Genomic DNA, 16050 nt, shown 5'->3' on the forward strand with positions numbered 1-16050 from the left:
AAAATGTGAACCATCTTTCCCCAGAAATTTATTGCTTGAGAATTTATTGGGGTGTATAAATACAGTTCCTAACCTGTTGCAATGCTCCTTGATACTAGAACTTACTCTCATTATGTATTTTTTACTCACAAATCTTCTACATATTATGCTGATTATTACAATCGTAGAAGCTTTGTAGAGGTGTCTTCCCGTTAGAATCATGTTTCCTGTTTTACTGGCGATTTCTTCCTCGCTGTTGCTTCAAAGAAAATTTGTCCCCATTTGTAGGAATACAGCTTTGTAGTTGCGGTTTGACTCGTGTCTAGTAGTTTCTTCCAATCATAATACATTACTGAGGTTTTCATTTTCTTATGCTTGGTTCCTCGGCATACAACAACTTTTGCATTTGGATCTTCGACGTTTTTCACCATACTGTCACCAATAATGAGAAACTCCGGTTTTGACAGTATTTTTTTCACTACCACTCTACTTATTCAATTTTTGTTATATGTCACTTTTGTCCATTTACATCCATTCATTGATTTACAGTCTTTAAATGGTTCAAATGGCTCTAAGCACTATGGGACTTAACATTGGAAGTCATCAATCCCCTGGACTTGAACTACTTAAACCTAACTAACCTAAGGACATCACACACATCCATGCCCGAGGCAGGATTCGAACCTGCGACCGTAGTAGCCGCTCGGTTGTGGACTGAATCGCCTAGAACCGCTCGGCCACAGCGACCGGCTTTACAGTCTTCATTTTGCTCCAAAACTCTTACACTTTCTTTTAAAGGGTGAGAAATTGTATCACTCCGCCGATTCTTGCCGTTTTTTGCATTAACAAAGTTTTGCTCAATTTCTTGCTTATGGTCAACAACAATTGTCGTTTCCACACAACTAAAGTTCCATTGACGCTTCAGGTTTCTATTTTTTTCCGCAAATAAGCCTAATTTTCTTTTCAAATGGTGTATATCAATAGCAGTTTTATAATTTCATCTTCCGACTACACTGCTGATGCTTAACACTCGTTTCCATGTTCTAAGAATTCGCAACACGACCATTGTAAATCGTCACTAATAACTTTTAAACATACTTTGGCACCCTTTTCATGGAATTAAAAGTTGCACTTAATGCACGGAATTCCTTTAACTACACGTTTTTGCCACTTCTTACACGATGCACTGTTTATTTTATTTTTTTCGGGGAGTGATGTGACTTTGCACTGGGACTGAACTCCTAGCGCCCGTGCGCCGACTACCATTGACCTATGTTCACCAAAAAGCCCGTTTGCAGTTTTCTCGGACACATTCGGCCTGGAATCTCATTGCGTGGAATAGAGTTCAGTGACGATTTCCGCTTCGAATTAAGTCCCGAGGACCACCGAAGCTGTGTCTGGAGACCCCGCAGACAGGAGTGGGATATTCCAACCGCTGTCTGATGTTGTTTCCGTAAACTGTACTCGGAATGTTCACTGTCTCTACCAGGTCATAAGATTCAAGTAAATCCATTAACCTTTTTTGTCTCTGGAGAATAAAAAGCTTTTCTCGGGGAACGTATCTATCACTGTTAAGTCTTGGTGGCCAAATCCTGTGGAGGCGTAGAATTTGGTCTTTTACAATATTTCGGTATGTCAGCTACTCCTCTGAATGAAGAATTACATTTGACATAGGTGGCCATCTCTGTAAAATACATTCGTGTGATGAATGTGGAAATTGTGTTAGTTTTAAGCTTGATGTGAAAAAATAAGTCATTCAGATCGAAGAAACTTTTTCTTTTTTTCACTCACGTCAGAACTGCATTGAAAGGTGTCTATAAAACATTGAAAAATAAAAACAGGGAGCAGTTTTAAATGAATAAACTTTGTTCGAAAAATTCTAAGCAAACCAGTTTGTCAGAGGAGGTAACTTCTGAAGAAACACAACAGATTCTTTTTCATAATATATGTAACTGCACCTGAAGAAGGAAACATAAAAACGTTAAGAACAGTATTCCGAAACCACTTGAAAGTGGTCAGCTATGTGATATAAATCGATGTCTCTCCAGAGAGTCGTCACGCGCGTTTTATCTGATGTTTCCGCACATATTTGCAATTTCGTTTTTGCATTCTGTTACAAAGATAATTATTTTTAAAGCGTAATTTTTCGTACCGATTCTATAGAGCGATCCCGGATTAGCCTAGTGCTATATTTGTTTTATCGATATGTATTAACAGGGACAGAAAAAACAGCAAGAGTAAACAGCAATCCAGAACGACTCGTAGCGCTGCGTGCTTGGTAGTAGCAGTCACTGCAGTTGTTCATCGAGTTTCACTGACCCTGTTAGTGCCGCTTTAGTGGCCGCGCGGTTTGAAGCGCCATATCACGGATTGTGCGGCCCCTCCTGCTGGAGGTTCAAGTCCTCATTCGGGCATGGGTGTGTGTGCGCTGTTCTTAGCATAAGTTAGTCTGCGTTAGTTTACGTAGTGTGTAAGTCAAGTGACAGATGACCTCAACAGTTTGGTCCCTTCGGAAGTAAGACACATTTGAACTTTTTTTTACCCTGTTAGTGCATATCGCTAAAACAAATATAGCGCTAGGGTAATATGGGGCAGCTCTATCAAATGGACACGTAAAATTTCACTTTTAAAGAAAACTTGTTTGTTGCTGGAAAGAGCTGATGAGCAGTATTTGTTTGGGCCGACTCCAGCTACACAGTGCAAAAACGAAATTGTAAATATTTTCTAAAACACCAGACAATATGCACCTGACGACTTTATAGGGTATATGTATCTACAGAGTGAGCGTAGCCTACTGTACATGTTCTCAACATCAAACCGGGATAGTCACGTGATTTTGGGACGACGCTGCTTGTCTTCGAGTTGTGGAAATAGCGAAACAGGAGTATTACACCTATTCACCTTGTTTTTATATACGTTTCTGCACGTTTGAGTTTTAGTAACAGCTATGGTGCAGTTTTCTAATTGCTACGGATGTAAAGAAAAGTATGCGAAAGGAGGACCAGTTACTTTTCAAAGATACGTATAACAAATGTATTATGTGAATAACGTATTGATGGGAGGCACTTTATGTGCTGAAAAACATCGAGGCGCTCTCTTACGATGTTCTGTCTTCTAAAGATAACTTTTTGCGATTTTATGGCTATGTGGTTAGGACAAAAGTTCTAGATAAATTTGCAAGTGTGTGTGAGTAAACTGCCAGTCAGTGTACACATATTTGTGCTATGTCGATATGCAGATAAAATTTACTCATGGCAGTCTAATCAATTTCCGACACCTTGTTTGGCCCTTTCCGCAATCCTAATCACCTGTTCCGCCCAGCGGGTTTAGCGGCCGTCTCATTTATCAACCTGCAAAACTTAATAATAAAATGTATAAATTTAAATGATCAGTATCAACACTTTACTGTTCATTAACAAGTTTATGCCACAAAATATTCAAAACAAATAAATTCCAATTGAATTCAATTTATTCTCGATGACAAGAACTACCCCATCAAAACAAATTGCACCACATTGAATATATCTTGAGGATATTAAACCACGTTTAACAGCTAGTGAAGCTCTAGTCACCAGTTTACACAGCACAACACAACACAGAACTTTGAGTGCTCAGTGTACCACCTTAAAGGTACGGCATTACGCATCCTTTATACACGCAAAAACATCTGCCCAACTTCTTGTTTTCTCGAGCGGAAGAACTTAAATAGCTTAGAGCGCCTTAAAATTGATAGAAATTGAAACAGACCTGCTCAACAGCTCTATATCTGCATAGATACCCCTTGTGCTACATAAGTGATCAGTAAACCAGCCTAAGGGAGTGTGATGTACCACAAGTAACTTTAGAGGGGGCAGCCCTATTTGGCGAAAGAAAATTCCTTATACCCTTAAGAGAGGGCAGCCCTATTCGGCGAAAGAAAATTCCTTATACCCTTTCTATGACGTAAAAATACACTGAAAACCACAGTCAAAAGGCCACGCCGACCTGCCTTACCACAATTTTCCAAACTGTAATCACGTCCCGCCGCAACAGCGTAGAACGTCACTGTAGGACACTTATAGCAACAAGCACAGAGAGAGAGAGAGAGAGAGAGAGAGAATGAACGACCCAGTGCTTGCTATTAGCCTCAAGTCAAACAGAATAACAGGAATACCATGCGACAACAGTGGAACAACTGACATGGGTCTCACTTCCGCGCTAAGACGTAACTGCAGCCACAGACAATACTGAACTTATTTCGCTCTTGTTGACGATGCGCATAGCCGACCACACAAAGTCCGTAGTTAATTTGTAGCGTCTGCTGTCTAGGGGCTTCCACACAATTCCAGCCATGGCTACTGCATATGCATTAGCACCTCTTTTCACTGTAAGATAACTTTGTGTCCAAAATTATATCAACAAACCGAAATTTTGCAAGGTGACGTTTATTTTGCCACGAAACAGAATAATCACGTCACAGTAAAGTAGAAACAATATAATGAATACAGAACGTAAACAACTGCAACATTCATAACGGTAGACAAAAAAGGTTTTAGTTTTTTCCAACTTACCGGATATACACACACATTCCGACAACTGCACTCAGTGTGGGGTATGACCACCTCTGGCAGCAATACAGGCCTGACAAATGACGGGGCATAATGTGAATGATGTCACCAATCACATGCCGATGCAATAAGGCCCATACTACTTGCAGACTGCTCGCAAGTTTTGGACAGTGGTTGGTGGATGCTGACGTGTTGCAACCTGACTTCCTTCCCGGGTTCGATTCCCGGCGGGGTCAGGGATTTTCTCTGCCTCGTGATGGCTGGGTGTTGTGTGCTGTCCTTAGGTTAGTTAGGTTTAAGTAGTTCTAAGTTCTAGGGGACTGATGACCTAAGATGTTAAGTCCCATAGTGCTCAGAGCCATTTGAACCATTTTGAACCTGACTTCCTAGTCCATCCCAGATGTGCTCTATGGGACTCAAATCGGGAGAGCGAACAGACGACGCCAGGGTTGCAACATCTTCCGTTTCCAAGAAAACATCAACCACATGCGCTTTATGAGGTCGAGGATTATCGTCCTTTAGTGCGAAGTCTGAGCAACAGTCGCACAGGAGATGACAAGTCTCGATACCTGACAGCAGTTAAACCTGGCCGATTTAATGAAGTCGTATATAGCTGACCTCCCGTGTTTTTATAGCCAAATGTTACTAATAGCTTGAATAGGTGTCTTATCGACGTAAATGCTATTTTTAATTGTCTTGCTGTCTCAGTCTCCCAGTTAAAGTTCTGCATTATTCTTATCCTGAATAACTGCTGTTACTAAGCCAAGGCTCCACTAGGCTTGTTGTGTCAACTCCTGTGAACCTAATTTCAGACGTATATGCCTTTAACTCTGGTAAAGTAAAATTTATTTAACGAATCCAATTAGTCATTCGAAGGCCTTCATTGTTTGTTAGTTTCACACATATTATACAAAAAACGTACAGAGTAAATTTTGTTCTCTAATTAAATGATGAGATGTGTTTTTCAAAACATTTTCTCTTAAGAAATATTATCATTTTCGCAGAAACCAGGTCAACAAATTTTTTTTGCAGGTATTCTGGTTAAGAATTGTACTTATTTATGATCCGGTATCTTACCAACTAAATCTACCACGCTGCTCCTTGTCAACAACAAAAAAACGGCATGCGAAGTTTTTGTTCGTTGCAAATAGTCTTCACGGGTGTGTCGCCGGATGACGTTGTGCAAATCCCACAATATTTCATCGGAGGAACTGTCCGACATCATCAGGTTGTTGAACATAGTGTCACTATTTAAACACGTGCTTACTTCAACATACTTCTTATTTCAAGATCAATATTTTGAACAAGTGGACGGTGTCGCCATGGGGAGCCCTCTTTCTCCTGTGGTGGCCAATTATTTTATGTAGGACTTTGAAGATAAAGCACTACAGTCAGCCACTCTCAAACCCTCTTGTTTTCTGCGGTATGTTGACGATACGTTTGTGGTGTGGCCACACGGACTGGATACTCTACCTCCGTTTCTTCAACATTTAAATTCGCTCCATCCGAATATTAACTTCACTATGGAAGTGGAAAAAGATGGCGCTTTACCTTTTCTTGATGTTTTGGTACGAAGGAAAGCATATGGAACCTTGGGACACAACGTATACCGCAAGCCAACGCATACAGATCTATATTTGCAGGCCACAAGCTGCCATCATCCAGCACAATGCGGTAATGCATTACGTACGCTAGTTCATAGAGCGCGTGTGGTATCTGACTCTGAAAGCCTGCCGAGGGAGATGCAACATTTGAAGACAGTCTTCCGTCAAAACGGTTATTCTGAGAGACAGATACGTAAAGCATTCAGGCCCAGGCGAGTTCAATCTATGGAGCAGAATGAAAATACGAAGACACCCATCACCTTGGCCTTCTTGCCGTACTTTGGTGCCATGTCGACAAGAATCGGAAGAGTCCTCGGAAGATATAACATCAAGTGTGTTTTCCGACCATCTGCAAAACTGAGGAACCTGTTAGGTTCGGTTAAGGATAATCTCGGTCTGAGGAAACGTGGTGTGTACAAGATTCCTTGTCAGTGTGGGGCAGCATATATAGGCCAGACATGTCGCACAATACAAGAACGTTGCGATGAACATCAGCGTCATACACGCCTACGCCAACCGGAGAACACTGTCTGAACACAGGACATCACATGATTTATGAAAAGACGGAAGTTTTATCCCCAGCATCCTCTTTCTGGGATTGCGTCATTGAGGAAGCAATACATATCCGTACAGGTGATAACCTTATGAACAGGGATGCGGGATTTCAATTGAGTACAGCCTGGAACCCTGCATTGGCTGCTGTTAAATCACGACGAGAAAGCAAAGAGCTTTCGATAATAGACCCGTCATAACTTTGACAGCATGTTAGTAAACACAGCGTCAGCGCACGCGCAGAACGGGCGCTCTGCGTTTCCCGGCAGAGGGCGTTTGAGTCTGGCGCCATCTATCTGCAAATTTTTGCGCATGCGTGGTTCCCGCGCCTGCGCAATCTTCACGCGCGTACTCTATATACTCGTCAACATGCGAATCTTGTCAGTCGTACCTAGCCACCAGCGAGGTTCAACCACTTGATGATGTCGGACAGTTGCTCCGAGGAAATATTGTGGGATTTGCACAACGTCACCCGGCGGCACATCCGTGAAGACTATTTGCAACATATCCGCCGGGAAAGCCTGAAGAGTCACTTTTTGTTCCTTATTTATAAAGTTAAAAGATTACCTCAATTAACATACAAAGTCGTGAACCCGAAACCCTGGACAAAGAACATTTACAAGACAAGTATATCTTCCCGTGTTAAGGGTTTGGGAATCTATGTTATCATTGGAGGCTCTAATTAATGTCATTTAAAATAAACTATAAGTAGTTTCTAACGTTTAACCATAGTCTTTTACAGTCAGTTGTACAGAATGATTCGGTAATGACGTTACAAACTCTCACGGATGATAGAGAAGGGTCGATGTATCAATTTTAGGTAAGGGCCTCTGATGCGGAAACGATCGTGTCGAGAGTTATGAGTGAAAATCTTTCTGATGCCTCTGACAATAGACCTCTTCTACTGCCACCTTTTTCCTTTCGACGTTTTGCAAGGAGGCAGTATCGACCAACGCAAGGGGTAAAAAATGCAGCAAATATAGGTTCGACACTGAATACCTTAAAAGCCCTGAGCACATGTTCATCTTTTCTTCTGCCAAATACATCTCTTCTCCTAAAAAAAGTGCTCATAAATCTTAAGGTGCGCATTTTAGAGCCCATTATTATCGTACAATTTTTCTTGTTATGGTCCAGATTACCTCCACCAGTATATGGAAAGCAAAGAGGTTGCAGAAGAGGAGATCCAATCTCAGAGGTGTCAGGACGATTTCCGCTTGTAACTTTCATTTCGGCGGTTTCCCGATCAGGATCTCTTACCTCAGATTGATATATTTACCCTCATCCATCATGCCTGAAAGTAGATATCATCATCACGGAATCACCCTTTATAGTTAATTTTTATCAGCTTTTAGTCAGTCCTGTGGGTTGTACTGGAAGGCTCCCTGGGAAAGTAAGCAACATCTAGAAGAAAAACCGCATACAGTACGCTAGTCTCACAAATTCTGTCACAGTGCTTGCACTACTTACCAAATAGGCATGACTAAAGACATGGGACTAATTCAACGGGAGGCTGTTAGGATCGTAGCAGGTTAGTAAAGTCCACAAGAAAAGGCAGCAGGAATGCTACGGGAACTTCAATAGGTATCCAATTAGGAAAGTCGTTGTCTAGTTTTGAGAACCTTTATTCGAAGACGACTGCACAACCGTCATGTTGTCACCAGCTTATATTTCACCTAGGCATTGTTACTTATGAGAGATTAGGACACACACAGAGGAGTGTAGTCATCATACCCACCCTTAATACATTTATTCTCATTTATTCTACAGTGTTAATACTATATTAATTTTGTCCAAACCTAGGCCACTTGCAATGGGTTTTCAGTTCTTTCATCAATTTCTTCTTCCGTGCAGGACGCTGCACACAATCGACATTGAAGCCGGTTCTAGGCGCTGCAGTCTGGACCGGCGAGACCGCTACGGTCGCAGGTTCGAATCCTGCCTCGGGCATGGATGTGTGTGATGTCCTTAGGTTAGTTAGGTTTAACTAGTTCTAAGTTCTAGGGGACTAATGACCTCAGCAGTTGAGTCCCATAGGGCTCAGAGCCATTTGAACCATTTTTGACATTGAAACGTATGATGAACAGTCTGGTTTCCTCAACAGTTACACTGAATATCATCTTGATCAGAGTAGCCCTATATTGCCAAATTAGCCTCTGATTTGTCAAATCGAGATCTCAATCCATTCAGGGACTTCCAAGTAGCCTATTTCTCATTACAGCCAGGAGGTAGTATTTCTGAAATTCATCTTCAGCTAGGAGGAAGTCTGGTGGTAGACCTCTATAGTTGTAACCTAGCTTTTTCAGCAGTGGTTCTAAGTGCTGTCTATATTCTAAGGAAACTCCTCCCTAACGCCAGTCATTATGGTTCCGATTCGTGTCCATAATGAGGGTACATTCTGTCCTGCACCACTTTCTTTCCTCATTCGCAGCTATTCAGAGTTGGAGATACCCCAGCAAGATGTTAAAGCCATTCGACTGGAGAAGAATTCTGGTAAAGTGTTATGAGTTTTAGATATCATTAAGAGCTATGTCCACCTGTTTGGCATGCGCTGAATTATACCAAACAGGACAACTATACTCTGCCAAAGAATACCACATTATCACTGCAAAGGTACGTAGAGTTTCAGGTTGGCCTCCCTCCTTTCTATCCTCCCTCCCCCCTCTCTCCCTCCCCCCTCCCCCATCGTTATTCAACTAACTTCCGTAGAAAATTGTACCTGGTGGTAACTTTTGACTTGAGGTTCATGCAATGATTCTTGAAAGTAATAGATCTGTCAAGTATTACTCATTGTCTACAGTGGTCCAATTCGGCAACAGATCATAATCTTCAGTTTTCGACTAGCTTCCCTGATAGTTAAATGAAAAGTGCGGATTTGTTTCTTTGTGGGAATTGGTTTCAATTGATTTGTGTTGTAGTATGTGGAATGCTCTTTAAGGGCAATATTGAGGGTTTTCTCCACTGATTCAGAATCTCTGCTCTGGGTGACTAGAGCAAGGTCATCTGCAGGAAACTCTACATCTACATCTACATTTGTACTCCGCAAGCCACCCAACGGTGTGTGGCGGAGGGCACTTTACGTGCCACTGTCATTACTGTTGAGTGGTATTTAAGTAAATAAATCAGTGAAATCAAAGTGAACTAGAAATTAGGATATAAATGAAAAACTTGGTTTAGTTTAGAGAGTTACATACTGGCATTCAGCGGGCAAAACAGCAGAACAGAAGAGACAATGACCATGAAGTCAGCAAGTTCCACATAAGCGGGCGCTGTCGATTCAGCCGTCAGGGCATCGCCCGACCGGCTCACGTGTTTCTCAGTTGTCGTATGTGAGCAAAGGCCCTCGCCTACATCCCAAGAGCCAATGACCGACGTTAAGAAGATTCTTCGAGAAGCTTTTCAACGTGACAGAAGAGGCAATGACCGGCTCACGTGTTTCTCAGTCGTCACATGTGATCGAAGGCCCTCACCTACATTCCAAGAGCCAACGACCGACGTTAAGAAGATTCTTCGAGAAGCTTTTCAACGTGACAGACGAGGCAATGACCGTGAAGTCGTTCACCTCCAGTAAACTGAAGTGAATAAATACGCGAGACGCAGTGGGCCAGACAGATGAAGACGGAGACGGAGACGAAGACGGAGACGGAGACGGAGACGAAGACGAGAGACGAAGGAAGAAAAGAAGAGTAGCAGTAGTTTTCAGTCAGTTTCGGTGCTGAAGACCGTCATGCAAGAAGAGTCTGCATCATGCACAGACGAACCAAGTCCGCCGCTGTAATGGAATAGCAAGCAGCAGCCGCGGCACCAGAAGACAGAAGTTAAAAGGTATTTGAAGTCTGGTTTTTACATACCCGGGTGACTCGTGAGGACGGGAAGGAGACGGCCTCACATCAGTAGTCACCTGTGAGCTGGGATGAAGACCTGACAGCCGAAGACTGGCAAGCGGGAGTCCGTGGTTCGAGTCCGCCACACTGGCCTTCCCCCGCCGCGCCGCTCCGCTGGCCGACGCAGAATACACGCGGCCGCTTAGAGAAGAGAAACACTGGGACGCGACACCCAAGGTATCATCCGATGCACGATTTCGCTCGCAATAATTAAACGGGCCACCTCGCGCTGCGTGTCTCCAGTCAACTGGGCGAGACGGCGACACGAGATACACACCGCTACGCGTAATCAGACGACGACGCCGCCGCCGCTGCCGCTGCCGCAGCAGAAGACTTCACAAACGACACAGCTGCCGCTCTCCGAACCTGAACATCCCGTAAGATACAGTTGTACAAATCTTCAATAAAAGTTATCTTATGTAAAAATGATGTTTCATTCGACCTCATACCCGAGCCAAGGAAGAACCCAACCTGCCCACATGTTGTTAAGAGGGAAAAGTTAATTTATTTAATATTTTCACCCTGACAGAATGCTTTAGAATGCTCATCCTGACAATTGACAGCATCAAAAGAGAAAACCCAGTTACATTTAGTGACAGAAGTGTCACATTTAGTAACACAACTGTTACATTTGGTATCAGAAGCCGTTTTAGTTGTTACATTTGGTGTCAGAGAAAAAACCCTTGGCTCAATATGAGGTGTGAATGACAGTCACTAAAGGTCCGCAGTTAGTATTGTTTAATGTGTGAAAGGATAGAGGTTTGCATAGCAGTTGTAATATTTTCTGTATTTAGAAGTGTATTCTCTCTCATAATTGTAAGAGTTTGTCGAAAATATTTAAACATCCTTTTCATTCAGTGTAGTAAGATTGTGTAACTAACAGTTTGTAAAATGATGACACGAAATCGTACAAAGTCAGAGTCAGCACCACAAGGGGTTTCTACTGATGAAGCTATTCAGAGCTTAGTTAATCAGATAGCACAGCTTAAAAGTGAAAATAATGCATTATTTAAACAGTTGAGTGAGGTTCGGCAAACCAGTTCAATCTCTTCCACCCTAGATTCCTCAGCAGCAGCCTTAGTAACTCCTTTTTCAGGTAAACCTGGCGAGGACATAACAGCCTTTTTTGATGATTTAGTAGCAGCTGCAAAGTTAGGATCATGGTCAGATGAACAGCTCTTACAAATGACAAAGTTAAGATTGACAGGAGAGGCTAAAGCACACGTCTTATACCATGAAGAATTACGGAATGCTCCAACATTTGAGGAATTGAAGAAAGGATTTCTTAAACGTTTTCAAAAACAGAACAGCTGTAGATTTTATAGGGAACAATTAAACACTATCACTCAGAGGCAAAACGAGTCGTTAGAAAGCTTTGTAGATAGGATTAGAAAAGTTAATATTAACACCTATCAGTTGACAACTAGTGATGAAGCAAATAAAGTTATTTTACAAGAGGCAGAAGATAGAGCTCTGGATACATTTTTACGTGGGTTGCCTCTTGAAACTTCCCGTCGTGTCAGGGCAGAGTTTCCTAAAAATTTAGCAGAAGCTGTATCTGTGGCGACAGCTTTCGAAGAAATAGACATTGCCACCAGATACAAGGAGAAGCGAAATGTATTTTCAGCAGGAGTACGATGTTTTAGGTGCGATCGACAGGGACATATAGCAAAAAACTGCAGACAACCTCAATGCACTAATTGTCAAAGAATAGGTCACACATTCAAGGAATGCAGGTCTAAGAAAGTTTTTGGAAATAGAAGTCAGTTAAACTCAAACGGGAATGTCGGAGCCGCCGCCAGGCGTTCCCAATAAAATTTCATGCCATTAAGGCGAATGTGAAGGCGGAATGCTGGTTATCTGCTACCATACAGGATAAAAAAGGCAAGGATAGTAGTGGATACAGGTGCAAACGTATCAATAGTAAGTAATGAATGTATTGGAGAAAAGAAATATGACCCTCCAAGGTATAGATTGAGTGGAGTAGGAGGAGGTACAGTGAAGTCATTAGGATGTACATCATTGATTTTCTGTATTCACGGTGTACAATTTCAGGAAGATGTAGAAGTGGTAACAAAAGTATCTGACGGGTACGACGCGATCCTAGGACTGGATTTCCTGAATAAACATCACGCTAAAATCGACCTCAGACAGCAAACTGTAGAACTTAGCGGAATAGTGTTTCAGCTAGGTGACACCGCTGCAAAGGGCCCACTGCCGCAAGATTTCCCCAACCGGAAGGCGAAATCAACTACACTGCGTGCAACGTCCTTGAAGGTTGATTCGCGGGATCAGATACCATCAGGCTCAGGAAAACTTTTCTGGATGACCGTTGACCCCGAGGTACCTACAGATACAGTATGTCTAATAGAGCCTTTAGAGGAAAATGAGGAATTAGATGTATCACATTGTTTTGTACGTAGAAGTGTTGTACGGGTTCAAGACGTTGAGGGAGAAAGAAAAGTACCGGTACATATTGACAATTTCGGAGTGGAGGACAAAGAGTTACATAAGGGAAAATTAGTAGCTACAGTCAGTACTTTTGAAGAAGAAGATTTCATTTGGTCAGATATTGATAATGGTCAGAAACCAGACGCCTATAAAACCGCATTACGCCAGAAGATTGAGCATTTGAAAGGAAATGATAGAGACACGATAGAAGCAGTTTTAGTTGAGTTTCAAGATTTATTTAATGCAGAAGGTCCACTGCCAGCAACAGATATCACACAGCATAGGATCCCAACAGGAAATAGCCCCCCAGTTTATAGGAAGCCTTATAGAGTTCCACATCACTTACAGCCAGTACTGGATGAATTTATAGAACAACATCTAAAAGATGGAATTATAAGATATTCTGATTCGCCTTATAATTCAAATATCGTAATTATTCCAAAGAAGTCTCCCGACGGTACGAAACGATATAGATTTTGTTGTGACTACAGACACCTTAATAAACAAACTATCTCAGATGTTTATCCTCTTCCAAACATTACAGATATCATTGACAGTTTGGGTAACAGTAAATACTTTTCAACAATCGATCTACGTAGCGGATATCATCAATTGGAAGTTGCACCTGAAGATAGGCATAAAACAGAATTTTCTACCCCTGGAGGCCACTGGCAATTTAAAAGAATGCCTTTCGGTTTGAAAAATGCACCAGCAACTTTTCAAAGACTACTCGATGGAGTATTGCGAGGTCTCAAAACTCAGCAATGTTGTGTATATCTAGACGATATTATTGTATTCTCCAAAGACATTAATGAACATGCTGTGCGTCTGCGTAATGTTTTTCAGAGACTTAGAAAAGCTAAATTAACATTAAATATGGAAAAATGTAGTTTTGCATTGACAGAGGTTACATACCTAGGGCATGTCATTAGTGAAAAAGGAATTAAAACAGATCCTCGATTAATTTCGGCAGTTAAGGACTTCCCAACACCACAACGCGTTAAGGAAGTACAAAGTTTCATTGGTCTCGCATCGTATTACCGAAAATATGTTCAAAATTTTGCTGAAATTGCCCGACCCTTAACCCAATTATTGAAAAAGGGTGCAAAATTTCATTGGTCTGAAGATTGTGAATGAGCATTTCAAACCCTTAAAGATAAGTTAACACACAGTCCAGTATTAGCCTACCCAGATTATAATAAAGAATTTATTTTATCCTGTGACGCAAGTGGTCATTCAGTAGGAGTTGTTTTGAGTCAGAATATTAATGGCGCGGAACACCCCATAGCCTACGCTTCGAGACAACTAACAACGGCAGAAAGAAATTATTCCACAACGGAGAAAGAATTGTTAAGTGTTATTTATGGCATCAAATACTTTAAATGCTACTTGTATGGTAGGAAATTCAAGGTCATTACAGACCACGCAGCTTTAAAATGGTTGCTTGGATTAAAGGATCCATCTAGTCGTCTTACCCGTTGGGCCCTATGTCTTTCCGAAATGGATTTCGAAGTTATCCATAAACCAGGCAAAAAACACACGAATGCAGATTGCCTAAGTCGGAAAATAGCACTTTTGGAAGCAACAGGCCGAGATACTGAGGACTGGAGAAAGGCACAAGATGAGGATACCGAATGTAAAAAATACGCAACTCAAAAACAATTATGCTTTGAAGATGGTGTATTATGCCGTAAGACAAAACTTGGACCGCGAATTGTTGTTCCCCTACACCTTAGACAAGAAATAATGGCAGAGGCCCACGACCATATCCTTGCAGGACACGGTGGACAGCGGACAACCGAAAGACGTGTAGCAGAGCGATTTTGGTGGCAAACCAGAAAGCAGGATGTTGCGCAGTACGTTCGTAATTGCACTGCGTGCGCACAACGAGCTGAACTTTCTCGTTCAAAAATACCCTTACAGAGGCTCCCCGAGGCTTCATGTCCATTTCTAATCTGTGGACTGGATCTCTACGGGCCATATCATAAAACACCGGCTGGTAATAAGTATGTTCTTACAATTATAGATCACTTTTCACGCTATCTAGCTATGGTGAGTCTCCCAGATCAGCAAGCAACTACAGTTGCCCAAGCTTTAGTTAACAACTGGATACTCAAATTTGGCGTACCTGAAGCTATTATCACAGATCAGGGATCTAATTTTATGTCGGAATTAATGAAACAGCTATGCCACTTACTAAAAATACGTAAATTACGCACAACTCCGTTACACCCTCAGTGCAACGGGCGCACAGAAAGAGTTCATCGGACAATTGGCAAGATGCTCAGTTATTATATTAACGAACAACATTCTAATTGGGATACGTATTTACCAATAATCGTGTCGGTATACAACGCCAAAACGCATGAAGCAACTGGCATGTCACCTTATGAAGTGGTCTATGGGAGAAAAATGCCGTCCCCTTTTGATGTAATTAGGCATAAAAACGGAAAAGTCGGAGAAACAGTAAGAGATTTCAGTCGAATGATGAAGGATGTATGGAAAAAGGTTCAAAAATCTAATACAAAGGCTTTGGAACGACAGGAACGATTAGGTAATGCCCAAGCTAAAAATCCAAATTACAAAATCGGTCAGTGGGTTATGCTTTCAACTCGTTACATAGCGAAAGGAAAAACGAAGAAATTTGTAACAAACTACAGAGGTCCTTATCAAATTATTGAGATCACGTCACCAGTCAACGTTAAACTGCAACTGCCCACCCGAACTACCATTGTCCATGCAAGTCGTTTAAAACCTTTTAAGGGCGCTCCAGATGTAATTCCTTCAACAATAGTGTCTGCTTTTCCGAAGGGTGGAGGAAGTTCCCGTAAAGGAAAAAGAGTGGCCACGCCAGCACAACATACCGACATGGCACCGTACAATCTTCGACCAAGAGTGCGAATGTCCTAGTGGAATCTCAGTAGACTGTGGATAGTATACATATGTAAATAATTAATAAATGATAATGGTTTCTTTTTTTAAGAAAAAAAAGTTGAACGTAGAAACATGTAGATCTTGTAGTTAACAATGTACTCC

This window comes from Schistocerca nitens, chromosome 4 (assembly GCF_023898315.1).
Source record: "Schistocerca nitens isolate TAMUIC-IGC-003100 chromosome 4, iqSchNite1.1, whole genome shotgun sequence".
Lineage (NCBI taxonomy): Eukaryota > Metazoa > Arthropoda > Insecta > Orthoptera > Acrididae > Schistocerca > Schistocerca nitens.